Source organism: Macrotis lagotis, chromosome 3, assembly GCF_037893015.1.
Source record: "Macrotis lagotis isolate mMagLag1 chromosome 3, bilby.v1.9.chrom.fasta, whole genome shotgun sequence".
NCBI lineage: Eukaryota > Metazoa > Chordata > Mammalia > Peramelemorphia > Peramelidae > Macrotis > Macrotis lagotis.
The window spans coordinates 280,175,128-280,194,143 of NC_133660.1; the positions used below are offsets into that span (position 1 = coordinate 280,175,128).

General features: G+C 48.7%; 1 long non-coding RNA gene across 1 annotated transcript; it reads left to right on the plus strand.

Moving 5' to 3' along the window:
- The first annotated feature begins 2,462 nt into the window (after positions 1 to 2,462).
- Positions 2,463 to 6,044, plus strand: LOC141516607 (uncharacterized). The gene is made up of 3 exons (XR_012476764.1): positions 2,463 to 2,656; positions 3,572 to 3,753; positions 4,163 to 6,044. It is a non-coding gene; the product is annotated as an uncharacterized LOC141516607 (long non-coding RNA).
- The last annotated feature ends 12,972 nt before the right edge of the window (positions 6,045 to 19,016 follow it).

A 19,016-nucleotide genomic window follows, 5' to 3' on the forward strand; every position in this document is an offset into this window, starting at 1 on the left:
AACCGAGGGAGGGAGCCAAGGGCAGGGGGGTGGGAGGAAGCTCCACTCTGCAAAGCAGTGACCCAGCTGGAGGCTCCCAGTACCCCGAGAGAAAGAAGGCAGAGGCCCGAGGGCAGCCCAGTGGCCTCAGAGCCCGTGGCAGGAAAAAACATGGTACCCACAGGGTTCAAATTCTGGCCCCTGTAGCCACTTCCTGTTGGGCCCCTTCTCTGGGTCTTATGAGAGCCCCAAACCCAGATGGACCCCAAGGTCACTTTCTAGCTCTGGACCCGCTAATCCTCAATCTGGTCTTAAAATGCCAATAGAAAGTTAAGTCAATTCAATATACCTTTATTGAACCTTTAAAGGCCTTCTTTGGATCAGGTTGGGGCTGGGGGCACCTGCCCTCAGGAGCTTCCTTTCATGGGGAGGGAGGAGAAGGTCACCAGGTAGGTTGTTCCATATCATTGTCCAGTTAGGACCATGGCGGCCTTTGGCTCCCATAGAGATAGAGAGGGAGAGGGGCACCAACGCCCTGTGTCGGCGGCCGGGCCATGGCCACCAAGCGCCTTCTCGTTATAGCTAAGCAGAGGGATCGAGGGTGGGGATAGGACAGCGAGAGCTTCCTGTCTGAATCCCTTTATTTTCCAGTTGTCCAAGTGAGCATATGATCAATAAATTGGGGTTGAGGGAATTGAGGGTAAAAAGGGTTCCACAACTGAATCCATAAGTGTGGGGTTTGAACCCTGGGTCCTGAGGACCCAGGTTTTTCCCCTTAGGTACAATCCTGCTGAAGTCCCATGTTCCCCATGACCCCTCCCCAACTGCCTTTGCAGGGTGTCAAAGCTCTGCCTGTCTCCCTCCAGCCCATAGAGAATGGGGGTCCTCAGATCTAGAAGGCTCCAGGCCTGCTCAGGTCACCATCTCGAGAACAGCCTCCATCTCTGGCCAGGGATAAAGATTATCCCGGACCTCCGGGCCACTCGTGGGGAGAGGCAGCCGGTCAGAAAGGAATCAGGGAGGCCAGCCTCTCCCCCGGGAGATTGGCAAAGGTAGCTGGGCCTGCCAGCGAGCTAGCGCCCGCCCCACGGCACATACCTGACGAGGCTTGAACCCGGGCCAAGGCCCACTTTCCCATGGGAAGGCAAAGAAACAATGGCAGTTTCTTCTGAATGAAACTCACCTTCGAGCCAAAGAGTAAACACAGAGTGTACAGGCTGATTCTTGGTGTGGAACTGGAGGAGGTAATTACATAAGAGTCCAGACCCGGGCAGCCTGGGTCCAAGGGGGGGAGCTGCCACTGGGGGGGCAGGGGCACCTGCCTTGGCTGGGCAGGGACTCCCTGGCCTCTTCCTGGGCAGTTTGGTTATAAGAGACCAGGAGAGCTCCAAAGAGCCATTGGATTTTCTGTGTGACCTTGGGCCATTCCTTTGCCCTATCTGTGCCTGGGCAACGTCTTCTCCAAAGCCCCATGAGGCTCTAGTGAGCACCTAGAATGCATGATTCTTAGTGATGGAACCCCGAAACCCCAGAAAATACCCTAATTCTTGATCTCCAGCACCTGTGCCCCCCTTATATTTATTCTGCACATAAATGTGGTTGCACCAAAGAAATGGGGGCTCCTGGAGCCCACAGGGGGTTCTTCCTGGTTGTCCTTGCAGACCTGGAACCTTAGGCAAGAGATGGGTACACAACTGCTGGCTGAATTATCGATCAGAACCTCTTAGGAAGTCCCTCCCTTCTCTAGGACTGGGACACTCTGTGGAGCCACTGAGGCAAAAAGAGAAACAATCTCTGCCCTCCAGGACCTAGGACTCTACCAGGGGACATGGCATCTAAAGAGATCAGAGTATGGCCAATAATTGGAGGGACCACCCAACAGCCCAGGAACTGAATGAAGCTGGGGGACAGGGAAGCTGCCTTTGGATTCCCCAATTTTCCCAGGCTCTCCATCCCTCGGAGATCAGGGTCAGGAATGTGGCTGGCACTTTACTCTCATGCCCACCTCCCTCAGCCCTGCCTCCCATCATAGTAGAAAGACATCAGTTGGGGGGGGGGGGTTCAACCATGTTGCTCCCCAGGCCCGAGTTGAGTCTGGACTGGGCTGGAACCCTCCCATGACATCTCCGTGGCCCTAGAACCGAGGGTAGGCCGCCACGTGGCACCCCACCACTGCCACGTGTTCCAGGGCCACTAAGCCAGCTTCCCCAGCCTCCTGACAGTTGCCCACTTGGAACACAGACTCTCCTGTCTCTTCCTTCCTTCTCAAGTCACCAGTTCCACCGTAGAGAGCCCCGAGCCCAAGCCTTGCCAGGTTGGCATTCTCCAAAGGTTAGGCCCACAGCTCTGCTCCCCCTCTCCTCTGGCTCCTTGTGTCCCAGAGCAAGTCCTATCACGAAGGTTTACTTCATCCTCCGGGGCAGCTGCCCAGAAACCGTGTGACTCTTATATAATGACATCCTCCGCGAGCCGGCCAAGGCCTCTGTTACCAGGTAAATAAGCCAGCCTTCCCCGACGGTGGGGAACAATTCTGCATTGTCAGGGGCATCGGCCCGGTGATCTCAGAGGTCTCGCCGTGGCGAACGTCTCTGGATGTTCACATCCTGGAACAGGGAGCCCTGCTGGAAATTCTTCAGATCTGTTCAGTCAGTGTAATTGAATACCGGAGGAGACGGAGGTCAGAGCTGTTCTGGGATGGAGGGTCAGGTTCCGCCCTGCAGAGGCCAGGCCAGCAGCCTCCCCGGGCAAGGGGAGGGAAAAACAGAGCCAGGACAAGACACTCAGCCACCGAGGGGTCTAGGAGAGCATAGATCAGACATGTCGGCCCAGCACTTTGGGCTTTTGGGCTGGTTGCACGCCAGGACCAGGGTCAGAAAGGCCCGCATGGGGTGTCCTTGTCCCACGGCCCGGCCACCTGCTCCTTGGCTGCATTCAATTGCTTGACACCTCTTTGCCTCTTTCTTCCTCTTCTGAGTGGAGAATTTCAGCCTTGGCTCTCTTGGTGACCCCCTGAAAGCCTGTTTACCACCAAGTTTAAAACGGGAGTATGTCCCTAGTGGGAGAACCCCAGGACACCTGAAATCACTACACCCCAGGAGGAAAAATTCCATTTGAAAAGAAGCAGGCCGAGGGCCACTCTAAAGGGGAAGGGAATGGGTTGGATGCCTGGGGAGGTGGGAGACGTCACTCACAGGAGCAGAGGCTGCTTGACCTGGGGGAGGGGGCCCTTGGGCCCAAGAGCTTTGGTAGCATGAGACCCAGCGCCAATCTGGCCAAGTCACAGGACATTGCCTTAATGGTACCCCCCTGCAAACCAAGGAGAACAACTCTAGCCAGGCCACCGAGGAAGGGAAGGGGAGAAATTTGAGCGTTGACTAACCAGAACGTCCCCTCCCCCCAACTTTGCAAAGATATCTTCTCTTAGGTTTGGTGAGGGGATGGACCCTGAGACTGGACATTACCTAGTGAGGGGAAAGCTGAGGGAGGGGGGAGAAGAGTGTGAGAGCCAGGAAGTTGTCATGGCACCCCCTGGCCGGGGAAGGGCACAGTGACCACCACCAGGTCATTTCTTGTGGTTTCTCATTTGTTTCAGATGCATCCAACTCTCTGTGACCCCATTTTGGGTTTTTGGGGGGAGTCCTTCTCTAGCTCAAGTTACAGATGAAGAAACCGAAACAGATAGGGTGAGGTGTGAGGTGACTTGCCCAGGATCACCCAGCTAGGAAGTGTTTGATTCCAGATTTGACCTCAAATCCTCCAAGACTCCTGACCCTGGTAATTTTTCATTTTGATTCATTATTCTTGCTAACTAGATATTAAGCACAATTGCTTCTAGTTTTCTAGAAAGCTCCAAAGGACTGTAGCCCCCTCAGTTCTTTGTGCCCTGGGAAAGAGTCCCGAGGGCCCCACCCTAGGGGCCACTGACTCATGGCCAGACCAGGAAGAATTGGGGCTTCTCCCGAGCTGTTCTGCCTCCTTGGTGAGCAGGGACTCTAAGCTTCACAGTGACTTCAGGAATGTTAGGGGTGTCTTGGAGAGACCTGGGGGGTGGGGGCAAGCAGAGAGCCACAATGAAGCCCTGATTAGCTCCAGGAACAGCAGCTTCGGGGGTAGTGAAAACTCTCTTGCTAAAACCTCTGAACTCTAAAACATCATCTTGAGGTCTCTCTATTGCTTGGAAAAGGATAGAAAACGAAGTGATTTGAGGACCTTGGAGCCCTTGTTCTGGATTGGTTCCCTCAGTCCGGTCTTGGGGATGAAGAACCGGAGAGCTTGCATTGGGTGGTCTTTTCCACTTCACTTCCCTTCTCTTCAACAATCGTTCACTGGACCAATAAGTAAGTGACCTCAGAACTCTGGAAGCCCATCTTGGTCGGGCGGCCCACCCTCTCTGTGCTCCAGGAGGCTCTAAGGCTGCGGGGCATTGACCAAGGGAGCATCTTCCAAGGGTCTGGTCCGAGTCCCTGGTCCAAGTCCATGTAGACCCCGAGACAGAAGAGGAAGGTGCCCAGTCTTCCAGGACATCCAGAAGGCCTTTCTTAGCAGTGATGTCCATGGGGAGGATGGCAGGGCCCCGGGTCATGGGAGCCAGGCCTTTCCTTCCACTTTTGTTTGATTCTCTGTGGTGAAAATACCTGAGGAGACAGAGGCCAGGGTCAGCTGGCTGGAGGTCCCCAAGGCAGGACACTGTGACCCGGGGCCGGCAGCCAGGAGACCTTGGGGGCCCCCAGAGGCGCCACCCTGCCCTTCCCCAGCAGGCGAACCTGGCAAAATGCCCGTTTGTCTTAGGACACCAGGTGTATTTGTACCCGAGTCAAACTGGCATCTAATGTTTGCGTTCGTGGGCTTTGATGCTGCTATCTCAACGAAGCATGAATCATCTCAGAGAGTCGTGGAAGAGGGCTGGGAAGGCGGATGGGAAATTACAGATTTATGAATGGGGGAGACAGGGAGGGGAGCTCCCCACCCAGCAGCTCATTTCAGTCATTCAAGAGCCACAAAAGAAAGCAAACACGGGGGAGCGGAGGATGGGGTCAGGTAACCCTGGGCAACCGGGGGCCTCCGAACCAAAACAAAAACATGGGTGGCTGAGCACCCTCCGGAGCGACTTGTAAGAGTACTTGAAAGTCAGACTTCATGGCTGCCCCTGGGAAGGAGGAAGCAGAGGCCTCTGGGGCCCCTGCCCCCTCCCAGGCTTCCACCGGCTATGGTCATGGCCCACTGTGGCCCAACCTGGGCCTCAGCCACCAGTGAGGACAGCCCCCTCCAAATGATGACTCTGGACCTGTATGACATCCTTCCCCTCAAATGGCAGCCAGAGGCGAGCTCCAAATTGGGCCTGGTCCTTGACCCCCATCAGTTGGCTCCTGCCTCCCATGAAGATCTGCCCCACTTTCCTGACTGGGGAGCGATTGATGGCCAGAGCTGGCCCTGCAGGGACCTGGTCATGGACCCTGACAGATTTCCATACAAATTAAACCACCATTCCAGCCTAGTTAATGTACCACTCCGGCCGGGCCCCCTCTCCCCCCAGCCCCAGATTCCTGGACACGTTCTTACAAACGTCCAACCGGGCCCCAGCCCCCACCTCTGCTCAGCCACACGCTGCCCGCCATGGATTTCCCACGGGAAAAAAGGGGAGATCGGCAGCTCCATAGCGGCAAGGCAGGAAGGCTGGGCAGGGGCCTCCTGAGATAGCCCAGGATAGGGAGTCCTGAGACCAGCCAGCCATGGCGCCCCCATGGATAGGCCGGCTCATCCCCATCCGCCCAGGACACTGACCACTCTCGTGAGAACTCCCCCTTAATTGCTGGGATTACAGCTCACTCTGGGCCCTTATGGGGGTCTCCACCAAAGGAAGTGCCAGCAGCTTGGATGCCTCCACACCGAAGGGGGATTGATCACGCCCAGGCCTAGAGCCAGGTGCGTGGGATATCAAAACGAGGCAATGTCTGGAAAGGTTGATGTTCCGCCAAACTGAATATTTTGGAGTTTATCCTTGAGACACTAGGGAGTCACTAGGAGTTCTTGAGCAGTCACCCCTCGAAGGGCTGCCTGGAGATTGGTGTGAGATTATATAATAATAAAAAGCAAAGTTGTTGCTATTTCCTTTTGTCAATCCAAAAATCAGAAACTCTTTGGGGGGGCACATAATGTTGGGATTACTTGGGTGGATCTTGGACTCTAAAGGGTGGCAAAGGAGGTGGGCAGCCTGGGAGGTCGGCCTCCCTGCCCTGATCCTCCTCACTCTTAATGGCTCACTCTAGAGTCATTAACCTGCCAGGTTGGAGGATTTGGTTGGAGTGGGCATTGTCCATCAGTGGGGTATTTCAGAAGGCAACATGGTCTCTGAGAGGCCTCTGCCAACATCTCTGGTGAATCTGGAGCTTTGGGAAGCAGGAAACCCCTGGAGGCTGTGTCAGCCTGAAGCACTAAACCATACTGCCATTCACAGACCATAGTGACATGTGCCTGGCCACAGGGAACTTCTACTTACGGTGATCTCATTGGTTCAGGAAACTTCTAGACCAGAGTTTGGTTAGTCCTTATGTTTGACGATTTAAAATTCTAGGAAGTAAATTCTCTGCAAGGGCCCAGGAGAAGGAACTCCAGGCTTGTCTCTCTTTCAGTCAAGGGCTTCCAAAAGCCAACCTCTTAGATTAGCCAAGGAGTGACCTCCCTTGAGATTGGGCAGGTGAGACTGGAGAGAATTGCTATGTTCATTGATCATTCATTCCTTTGTTTCCCCACAAGCACCACTGGAAAATAAGCCTACCGTTTTTTTCTATTTTCTTTTTGTACTGGATGGTCTCAAGGGAAGAGTGGGGTACCGATTGAGCCCAGGAAAAAGCCCTCCCCAAGGGATCATAGACTGGACTCCCCTTTATTCAGCCATGATACCCACTTCCCAAAAGTTCAAGTTTGTCAGTGAGGTAGCTTTTCAGACCTTTTTGGTTACTTTTTTTTGTTTGTTTTTTTTATAAGGTAATGGGTTAAGTGACTTGCCCAAGGCCACACATCTAGGTAATTATTAAGTGTCTGGGGTCAGATTTGAACTCAGGTCCTCCTGACTCCAGGGTCAGTGCTCTATTCACTGTGCCACCTAGCTGCCTCCTGACCTTGGCTACTTTTTACAAAGCCTTCCCTTGTCCATGTTCTTGGGTCTGGGTTCCTTCAAAAGTCAAACAGTCTCTGAGAGCGTCAAAGCTTTGACCTCTGCCTTTGAGGGGTGCAATGCCCACCTCTGCAGACCCAGGTTACTTGAGAATGCTGCTACGGGAATGATGAAGGGGCTCGGAATCAGAGGACCCAGATTCCAGTCCCAACTTGCCACTTGAGCAAGTCCCACTGGACCTCTGTTTACTAATTTATGAAACGAGTCAGACCAGGTGGCCCCTGAGGTTCCTCTATCAAAGGTTGAAATCCAGGAATCTCCATGAAATGCTGGTAGAGTCTGAGGAATGTAGGGTGACCCTGACCAGAGACTGAACTGAATAGGGTTCCCTCAGCCACCATTAAGCCTCCTCACCCAAGGGGAGGTCAGCAACTAGCTTCAGTTAATCAGGGTTGAGCTAAGGTCCTCATCCTTTACTAGTACGCCTGCTCAGGGAGGTTCAGGCTAATACTGTTTCCTCCCCTGAGCTCATTAGTATAATGACCAGGATGGGGAAAACATATTATTAGAGAATGGTATTGATTAGATTGTAACCCTGACAGATGATTGGCATAAAAGGGAGGAACTGTATATAAGAGTCATTGGCATAATTTGGGGCCTTTCTTGCCAGGAGAGATGGTCCTCCTCGGTAGAGAAGTATATTAACAAAAGATAGTCTAACCACTCTGGGGTAAGTATCTATAATTACGAGCCATTTATAACACAGAGGCACCAGAGGGCTCACATGCGGGTAGCTGTTCAGAACTGTTGAAAAAACTTATTTGCTAGAAAAACAAGAAAAGGTTCCATTTAAAGAGCACGGGTAGTGTGGGGCAGTAGATAGAGTAGCCAGTCAAGTAACCCTGAATGCCAGTTTTACCTCTGGCAATCACCCAACTGTGTGACCATGGGCAAATCCCACCCTCTCTGTTCCCTAGCTTCCTTAGGGAAAATGAAGGCCATGAAACCTGTTTGAGCTGCCTCTGAGGGCGGTTGTGGAGAGAATATCTGATAAGAACTCAGAGAGATGCCAGTTGTTATCTGGGCTGTCAGGAGGCCCAGGTGGAGCTCAGAATTCAGGGAGCCCTGGGGTCAGGTCCTGGGTTCAAGTGAGTCCTTTTATAAAGAGTGGGTGTGTGACTCAGTGCAAGTCACTGAATCTTTCAGAGCCCCAGGCAAAAATAGATAACCCACTAGGAACTGATTGAATAATAACCATCATAATAGCCAGTTTCTGTAGTGCCTTAAGGTTCCTTCTTCTGGATATCTCCTTTGCTCTTGTAACCACTCTGTGAGGCAGGAGCTGCTGTTTTTAATAGTATTTTTTTCTAATTACTTGTTAAGAGAATTTTCACATTCATTTTTTTTTAAATTTTGGTTCCAGATTATCTCCCTCCCTCCCCTCCTTAAGATAATTAGCAATTTAAGAGAGTCTATATGTGCAATCACATGAACATATTTCCATATAAGTCATTTTGTGAAAGGGGAAAAAAAAAACAAAAGAAAAGAACTATAAAAAAGCATAAAGAAAGTGAAAATTGCCTGCTTTGATCTGCATTCAGACAACATGTCCGAGGATAGACAGCATTTTTCATCATGGATCCTTTGGAATTGTCTTGGATCTTTGTGCTGCTGAGAAAGTGAAGTCATTCACCTCATTTTGCATCAGTTCATGTAAATCTTTCCAGGTTTTTCTGAAATCCACCTGCTCATCCTTTCTTATTGAACAATAGTATTTGATTAAACTCATATACCACAACTTGTTCAGCCATTTCCCAATTGATGGGCATCCCCCTTGATTTCAGATACTTTGCCACCACAAAATGAGCTGCTCTGAATTTTTTGTACAAATAGGTGATGCAGCCCTGGAGTCAGGAGGACCTGAGTTCAAATCAAACCTCAGAAACTTGATACTTAGTAGCTGTGTGACTTTGCCCACACAAAAAGGAAGCAAATCAGTCCTCTTCCTTTGTCTTTGATCTCTTTGGGGTACAAAACTAGAAATGGTGCCAGAACATGGGGAATGCACAGTTTTATGGCTTTTTCAACACAGTTCCAAACTGCTCTCCAGAATGGTTGGATCAGTTTACAGCTCCATCAACAATGCATTAGTGTTCCAATTTTCCCACCTCCTCTTCTCCATCTATCATTTTTTGTCATATTAATCAATCTAAAAGGCATAAGTTAGTAGCTCAGAGTTGTTTTAATTTGCATTTTTTGAATCATTAGTGATTTAGAAACCTCAGAAGACTTCCATGAACTGATGCATAGTAAAGTGAACAGCACCAGGAGAACTTACTTGTACACAACTACGGCAATTTTGTTCAATGAAGAAAGACCTAACTATTCTCAGCAATACAAAAATTGAAGACGATCCCAAGAGACGAAGGGTGGGGCCTACTGCCTCAGGTGAAAGAATGAATATTGATTGGCCAGGCTCATTTTCTTTCTTTCATTTGAATTTCTTATACAAAATGACTAGTACTGAAATGTCTTAGCTAATTGCACATGTATAACCTATATCTGATTGCTTATCCCATGGAGAGGGGAAAGAAGAGAAAGAGGGAAGGATAGAATTTAGAACTCAAAACTAATAAAAATGTTTCAAAATTGGGGTGGGGAAAATAAATACTTTTTTAAAAATAGTAATTGAGAACATTTTTCATATGAGTCTAGATAACTTTGATTTCTTCATCTGAAGACTGCCTATTCATATCCTTTTACTATTTATCATTTGGCAAATAAACCATATTGACTCAGTTCTCTCTATATGGGAAAAAATGAGACCTTTATCAGAGATACCTGCACAATTCCCCAACCATCCCACCTCCAGTTTTCTGTTTGCCTTGTCATTTTGGCTACATTTGTTTTGTTAGTGCATTTTTTTAAAATTCATATAATCAAAATTCTCTTATATCTTATATATAAAGTTTTCTATCTGGTGTTTGGCTCTAAACGCTTCCCTTCTTCACAGACCTGACAGAGAAGCTATTCCTTGCTCTCCTAACTTGCTTCTGTGTCAGGTGGGGTTGGTTATTATCTCCATTTTCAGATGAAGAAATTGAGGTTCAGGAAGTTGTGTGGATCACACAGTTAGGAAGTGTTTGAGACTGAATTTGAACTCAAGTCTTCCACACTCCAAGCCCAGTTCTCTCTCATTTGTAACCCTTGTTGGAAGAGACTGTTTTCTCACTTGTAGTTCCCTATATCAATAAGCTCAGAAAGCCAGATCAAAAATAATGCATTAAATACAAAAATACATTAAATACAAAAATACATAAAAATACATTAAAAAATACAAATATATAAAGATATAATGCATATATCACATGCATATACATGGTAAATACACATAGACATATTTCCACATATATGTAATATATGCAAACATATTTGGGGATATTTTAAAGTTTGCAAAGTATTTTACAGAGATTATCTCATTTGATCTTCACCCTCATTGTCTTCCACTGTCCCTTTCCAGAAACCTTAGGGTGGTTCTAGTCCTCTCTCCAGTTTTCAGATAAGAGAAATTGGTTCAGAGGAAAAGTGACAAAAGCAAAGTCATATGGGGAAGAGAGGAAGGGGAGTAAGCAAGGGGGGGGGCAAGATCGGAACCCAGCTCTTCTGAGTTCCATGTCAGTGCTATGGTGTTCTCCCTCCAAACAGAACACAATAACTGTCTCATGGCTAGAGAGAAGAGGGGACCAACATCACCCCAACCCAACTCCCTATTCTTCTCTACAGGAAGCCAGAGTTCATCTTTTTTTCCAAATGCATACCAGCTGAAACTAAGATAAACTGCCTTGATTGCCAGACCTGGTAGGAAGCACCCCAATTCCCATCCCCCCCAGGTCACCCCTGTCCTCCCCTCTTTGAAGAGGGGCTCCCAGGTTGACTGAAATATCAAGGGAAAGGCCTAGGAAGAGACAGCCCTCCATGTTGAATTCTTCCATTATCCTGGAATCACAGGAAGGAGCCAACCCAGTACTTGGCACCCCATAACTACATGACAAATATTTGTTGAAGAATTAATGAATCATGGATATGACTCCTTAGAATGGATAAGAATCCTTAGAAACCATGGTAGTGTCTGTAGGAGAAGAAGATGAGACCTGTAGATGCCTTTAGACATCTAGACAGGCCTAGAACAAGTATGGTCTGGCAAGAAGATGATTTCCCAGATTTGCATGAGCTTGTGAGCTTGTCAGCACAGAAGGGCGAGACCAAGGAGTGGCCCTTATCAGTGCCCTTCAGAAATCGGAAGCACTCCCTGAACATTTTTTCTCTGTTGACCAAGCTCTTTCTGGCTCTACCATCCTTCCCCAGATGCTTGCAAACCTCTGAAACTTGAGTCTAGTGGTTAACGTAAAGGATTTCAAAAGAAATCCACAGCCAATATTGGGTGAGGATAGAAGTCTGCTCATCCCCATCCTGTTCCTGGGGCCTATATGGAATCTATGCCTCAGATGGTCAAAGTCTTCCCATTGGGGGTGATTAAGACCTCTTAGACATTCCCTCCAAGGAGAAACTTGGCCTGAATTATGGTTGGGTCTGTGCCCACTCATTAGAGGAAGGATGTTGATAAACTGGACAAGGTTAGATGGCGCCAGGCTTTAAGATTTTGATGGAATATTGGCTCAACCCGGAGGAGAAAAAAAGGCTCATGGGAAACCCAAGGGTCATCATATGGAGGATGGATTGGTCCCAGGAAGCAGAACCAGATATAATGGAACCCTCCCAATCTCACCATCTCAACCCCAGTCTCACACAGGGGCAGGGCATTGGGCTCCACCAATCAAGGGATTTAGGGACTGAGTTTTAGGACTGGGATTGCAGTAGGAAGATACAGATTTAGGTTAGATGACAGGAAAAGGGGCTGAAGAGATTTGAGTTCTCCCTTCTCAGAGATCTTCAAGCCCTTTCTGGACATCACTTGGCAGGGATGCTAATAAGAACGCTGCAGGAGTTAACAGAAGGACCAGTGTCCCAAGGGGCTTTGGCTCTGGGATTCTTCCTGATGCTTCCATAGCTAGGTCACCAATGCTTAATTCTTCCACCCCCCACAAAATCAAGGGAAACATCTCCAGATTCAGGACCTGAGAAAAAGTTTTAAAAGAGGGTCCCCCCCCCAATTTGACTACTTCAGAGATGTTCTGGCTAGCAAGAGGAAGACCAAGAGAGCAATTATTCAAAGGACTTGTATGATTTGGGACAAATCACTCAACCCTTTGAGCCTCGGATTCTTTTTTTTGCAAAATGAAGGAGCAAGCTGGGGTCTCTTTAGCAGATCCCACAAGATCTCTAGGAAGGTCCTTCTCCTTTGAGGATGCCATTTCCTTGCCTATAAGATGTTGGTAACCCCAGGGCTGTCTGGTGATCAAAGGAGTAATCTCATCAAGCCTCCAAGGGCCTCTGAAAATGGAGGTTGTTATTTCTCTTCACAAGCCCCCACCCTTGTGTGACTAAGATCATAACTGAGAGGAAACCTGAAGACTAGCATTTAGGTCTGGTCATCTGTCCTCCAGCCCCGGCAGGCTCCAGGAGGTTGTAAGCTCCTCCCCTGTCCAGTGAATCTCAGACCATCTTGGGGCCTAGCTGAGGGCCTTAGATTCTCTTTGGATATAGTGGCTATGCTCTGATCCATTCTCAGTGGCTGGGGTCTGCTTCTTCTATCCCCACCCCACCCCACTCCTGACACTTGCCAACAAGAACAGAGCAAGAGGAACTCAGCAGAGAGTTATAATTTTCCCATGTAGAAGGAAGCTAAATGGGGACTGGACCCCAACTCAAACACAGTCCTTGACTTTCAGTAGGTATCCCTCCATTACCACAGTGCAAATTGAGAGCCGAAGTGGGGACTGCCTCTAAAGACAACAGCTTTGAAGAATGCTCTATATCCTAGAAGCAGGAGGAGCCAATGACGACTTGGTGGCATGGGACAGTTAGGGTCAAACCCGTACCTTTAGAAAATAATCTTGGATGGGCAGCTAGGTGGCACAGTGGATAGAGCACCAGGCCCTGGAGTCAGGAGGACCTGAGTTCAAATTTGAACTCAGACTTAATTAGCTGTGTGACCTTGGGCAAGTCACTTAACCCCATTGCCTTGAAAAAAAAACAAAAAAGGAGAAAGAAAAGAAGAGAAGAGAAGAGAAGAGAAGAGAAGAGAAGAGAAGAGAAGAGAAGAGAAGAGAAGAGAAGAGAAGAGAAGAGAAGAGAAGAGAAGAGAAGAGGAGAGGAGAGAAGAGGAGAGGAGAGAAAAGGAAAGGAAAGAAAAGAAAAGAAAAGGAAAGAAAAGAAAAGAAAAGAAAAGAAAAGAAAAGAAAAGAAAAGAAAAGAAAAGAAATCTTGGCAGCAGCATGGAAGATGAAGTGGAAACAAGGAGAAAGGCCAATGAACAACTACCAAATTGGACTTCAAGTGGAGGGACTGAAATTCAAATCCACTATGCTTATCTGTATGACCTTGAGAAAGTCATTTCCCTTCTCCAAGCTACAGTTTCTTTAAAATTAGGATTTGATGATATCTACATCTCCCTCCAGCCAGGTCTCTGATCTGCAGACTGTCTCAAGGATACAAAGCCCAGGGATCCCCACAAAAGGTGCCGTAGTAGTTGAGGGAATCCTCTATCCACCAGTCAGTGTTCCCCTGGGGCACCTGCTCAAAAATAGGGCCATGAACTTCCTGCTGAGGTGACAACAGTGGGGCAAGGAGCCAAATGTGGCTTAGCTTCCAGCTCAGAGACTGGCAGAATCCGGGCACCCGGAGCCCCTCATACTGCCCCAGTCCCTATCTTAGCCCCGGCTCCCCAGTTCCTCCATCCCTTGGATTCCAGGCCCCGGAGCCTCCTACGAGAGTTGAGACATTTTCCAGATGTGGCCAGCATCCTAGCTGGGAGTCAGTTGGGCCCTTTGAGAATCTGGTCAGGGGTGGGAGGGGGGCTCTGAAGATCTGAACCTCCACATTCGACAAAGAACAAGCCAACCACTTGCCTCACCCTGGTTTAATTAGATTCTTGGGGGCCTTCCACCTTTGAAGTAAGTGGGGGTGATAAAGGCAAGATGTGTTTAATTGGGCTATTATCTACCAAGGAACTGAGATATAAAATGAGTCCAAGGTTGAAGCCAGCGCGCTTCTGATAGGGAGATAATTCTGAGAAATGCCGTCCCCAGGCAGAGCCGGGCATGTCCTCGCCATGCTGCACACCCACTCAGCTCTGGCCCTGCCTGGCATGATTGGGGGGGAGAAGGAAGCCGGTGGGGCCCTTGGGCTTGACCCAATGGGAGAGCAGGCTCGCTCGGTCAGGAGTTAGAAATGACCTGCCTAGAAATGAATGGTCAGTCTGGAAAAGGCCTGTGGCCTGGAGGAAATGAGGGAATGAATGGAGGAGCCCGTCCTCTTGGGAGGTCAGCAAGGGAACACCTCCCAGCTGGAAGGCCCTTCAGGAAACCTGGACTCCCCCCCGACCCCCCGTGCCCTGGTGAAAAAGGTCTGTGTGAGGGTTCTGCTGCAAACAGCAGGGGCTCAATCTGTGTTGCTTAAGGGTCAGGAAGGTCCGTTTGGTCTCTTAGGATCTGGGCTCTGGGCCTCGGTGGCCGCTCCAGGGGCCACCAGCTCCCAGTCTCGTCCAATGCTGGGCTGGCTGAGACCTCCTGCGAGGTCTCCCATCCTTGTAAAGGGGATGCTTATGAGTATGTGATCTCTCCCCTGCCCCCAGAAAGATGGGCCAGCCTGAAGGACAGGGCCAAGCTGCTTCCTGCTGCTGTGGGGGTATCCCAGCACGCCCAACCCCACCCACCCACACACACACACACACACACACACACACACACGCACACACATGCACACACATGCACATGCACGCACGTGCACACACACACACACACTCCTTCACACCACCCCCTCCACAATTGTGATAAAAGGCCCCTAAGCATGCACTTACCTAGTCCAAGCAGAGAGGAAGGTTTCTGGAACCCTGAACCTTCTTAATCATCCCTCCTCCCCCCAACCCCACTCTTCCCCTTCTGCCTCATCCACTCTGCTCTACCCCCTGCCCCCGGGTCCCTCTATCCAGATCTGGCCTGGCCACGAGGATCCTCAGCCAAGAGGGCTGGGAGCAAGGCCCTGGGCCCTCCTGAGGAAGCAGCTCAGGTCAGGGCAGCTGGGATTTTTTGACTGGAAAGCTCTGACCACACTGGGACAAGTTCTGCCCCGAGCATGCAGTGAGAAGAGCAAAAAGACAAGTCCTTTCCTCTCCACATTCAGAGAAAATCATCCCAACGTGGCTCTCCTTCTTTGGGAGCATTTCCCTCCTGAATCACCGGCAGCGGGCTGGGGCTCGGGCAGAACTCGGCCAGCACAGACTTCATTAGCAACTGCTTGTGGAGATGGACACTGTGGAGATGGACACTGGGGAGGTGGATTCTGGGAACCGCTGCTGCAGAGAAGAGCAGCCCACTTCTTCCAATCCCTAACACCTCGGGGGTACAAGGGGAGCTCCCTGGGACCTACTCTCCTTTTGGGTGGCAAGTGTCAGAGAAGGTGCTGGGACCCCAGAGAGAAATGACCCCGAAAGAAGCCCCCATCCCCAGAAAAACAGAACCAGAGTGGTGAGGCAGAGGCTCGCTCTCTCTCTCTCTCTCTCTCTCTCTCTCTCTCTCTCTCTCTCTCACACACACACACACACACACACACACACAGTGAGAAAAGGAGGGAGACAGAGAGAAGGATGGAAGGAAGGGAGGAAGGGAGGGAGGGAGGGAGGGAGGAAGGCAATCATTTTTGTGGCCATCCTGAGAAGGGGGCACTAACATGCTAAGAGGTTGGTGGTCTTTTGCAGTTTTAATATCCTTAGTCTCAGCATTCAGGGCCTCAGCATCAAGGGTTAGACAGGATTTGCTGTCATAAAAGAAATAAAGCTGACATTCAGTCTTTTCCTAATTTGGGAGATTTCAATGTCAAAGGATGAAAACACCCAAGCTTTCCCCTTCCCCATGAAGTGCATCTAATTCCCCTTCTGTTTTCAAAGGCCCATTGGAACAGCCTGAGGGGCCTCATATGGTTTCTTTATAATTTAATGTAATTATTCTCGAACCTGTAATATTCAGTGTAAAGGTTTTGCTTTCCTGCTGGAGGAATTTGTCCAAGGCTGCAGCTCCTGGAAAGAATGATCAGGGTGGGGTGGGGGCGGGGGGAGACTTTGGAATTCCACCCACAGTCTCAGGATGTTGGCCAGGCCTTCCTTCCACGTCTTTAGGTGGGAGGGAAACTTTCCCGACCCTTGGCCAAAGACTCCGCAGAAACAAAAGCCTCATTGGTGGAGAGGGCTCTCCTAATTTAGCTTCAGAGGGCAGCTTGCGGGAGCTGCCCCATCACCCCCATTCCAAGAGCTGCCCCAGGCCTTTGCGGACCTAGTGCTGCCCTTCATCCTTCTCCTTGGAAGTGACCTCAAGTGAAAGTCCCTGCATTTAGTAGCATTCAACTCCATTCTATTATTCCATTCATCTCCATATTTTAACCTGGCAAGAACATTAGCGAATTTTGACCCTGACCCCTCTTCTGGGGTGCTGGCCCTCTAATCTCTCCCCATCTCCTGGGTCTTTTCCTGTTTCCTTCCATCTGCCCAAGTCTCCCCCATATTTCAAAAACACCCTTACAAGATCTCACCAACTATAATAATGATGTCCTGTATCACTTCTTGGCTGGACTTGCTCCCTAAAAATCTACCTTCATCCATTGCCTTTACTTCCCCTCCTCTTAAGCCCCTCCATGATGCTTCCAGTGCCATCACCCATCTGAACCCACTTTTTTCTTCAAGGTGACCAGTTCTCCTCCAAAAGGACCTCTTTTCACTGCTCACATGGCCACCACATAGATCAAGGGACCTTCATCTCTCACCTGCCTTGGTGCCTCCCACCTCCAATCCATCTTCCACATACATGACAAGGCGATTTTCCTAAAGTAAAGCTCTGATCATGGCACTCCCTACTCATTAGATTCCAGTCTGTTCCTATTGTCTCTAGAATAAAATAGGAATTTCTCTGTTTTGCTTTTCAAACTCTTCACAGTCTAGTCCAAGCTTCAATTACTGGCCTCATTCATTTGTAGCATCCTGGTGAGGCTGATTCTCTTACTCTCACTCATGTTAGTGTACTGAGCTCCCGGAAGCTGGTGACTGACTACTCACTTTGGGAATCGGGAGACAACTCTGAAATGTTTCTAAAAATATTGCTCATTAGGGGTGGCTAGGTGGCACAGTGGATAGAGCACCGGCCCTGGAGTCAGGAGTACCTGGGTTCAAATCTGATCTCAGACACTTAATAATTACCTAGCTGTGTGGCCACTTAATCCCATTTGCCTTGCAAAAAAAAAAAATAAAATAAAAAAAATAAAAAAAATAAAAATATTGCTCATGAGCCTACAACCAGGGATTAGTCAGTTAGAGTCCACTGGGTTTTAGAAAGGGTATTTATCAAGCAAGCAAATAGTTATTACAGAAATATCCCCACCCCCCTACCAGGAGGAGAATGGGCTCAAACTTAGAACATACTTGGTTACTCTATTAATCCTTTTCTTCCATCTGTAGCCTTTTTTTTAAGAAAGGTTTTATTTATTTTGAGTTTTACAATTTCTCCCCTATTCTTGCTTCCCTCCCCCCACCCTGCACAGAAGGCAGTCTGTCAGTCTTTCCATTGTTACCATGGTAACAAATTGAGTGTGATATGAGAGAAATCATATCCTTAAGGAAGAAACATAAAATATAAGAGAAAGTAAAATTACAAAATAAGAAATGGGTTTTTTTTTTTAAATTAAAGGTCTTTGTTCAAACTCCACAGTTCATTCTCTGGATACAGATGGGATTCTCCATCACATGTACTCTAAAATTGTCCCTGATTGTTGCACTGATGGAATGAGCAAGTCCATCAAGGTTGATCCTCACCCCCATGTTGCTGTGAGGGTGTACAGTGTTTTTCTGGTTCTGCTCATCTCGCTCAGCATCAGTTCATGCAAATCCCTCCAGGCTTCCCTGAAATCCCCACCCTCCTGGTTTCTAATAGGACAATAGTGTTGCATCACATACATATAACCATCTGTAGAATTCATGACACCCTTAAAGTGTAGATATTCTCTGCTCCACTTGCCCCGAGAGTCCTGAAGTTGCCTTTTCTCTCGTATCAGCTTCTGAATAAGATCTTACCATCAGCCACTGCTGCTCTGGGGAAAAGAGTACCAGACACAGTTCAAAAGGGTCTCATTGAGTTGTCCCGTCATCCATACCAACAATTAGGGGCTTTGCTGGAGCGGGCGGACCACTAGACTGGCCTTCTCTATTAGCCATAGGATCAGAAACATGTTTAGCTCTTTTCAATCCCAAACAAAACATTTTCTGCACAGTATCATCTGCTTTCATCCAATGACTCAAAGCCTTTCATGCTTCCCAAATTGACTGTGGACATGCTCACGCCTCGTTTACACCTTTGATTGATTCAATGGAGAAATCTGGAGCTTTTGTGTTTACATTAATTGGGGCAGGGGGTTTCTTATACTTACACATCTCCCCTTTCTTTACTCTGTGGTTCAGCCAAATGAGTCTTTTCTCTGTTCTTCACCCAACAACACTATATCCTCATCTCTGTACTCTCCCTGGAATGCCTCATTTTGAACTCACAGAATAATTTTCTTCCTTCCAAAAAGAGCCCAAGCACCATCTTCCCCATGAAATATTTTCTGATGCCCCCATCTTCAAGTGTCCTCCCTCCCCAACTCTGTTGTAAACATTCTGCCTTTCTACAATTTGCCATTTCAATCTACCATTGAAATGACGAGTCCAGTCCTGTTTTGCATGTACTTCTAAGTAAACCTCATCTCCCTTGATAGAATGTAAGAC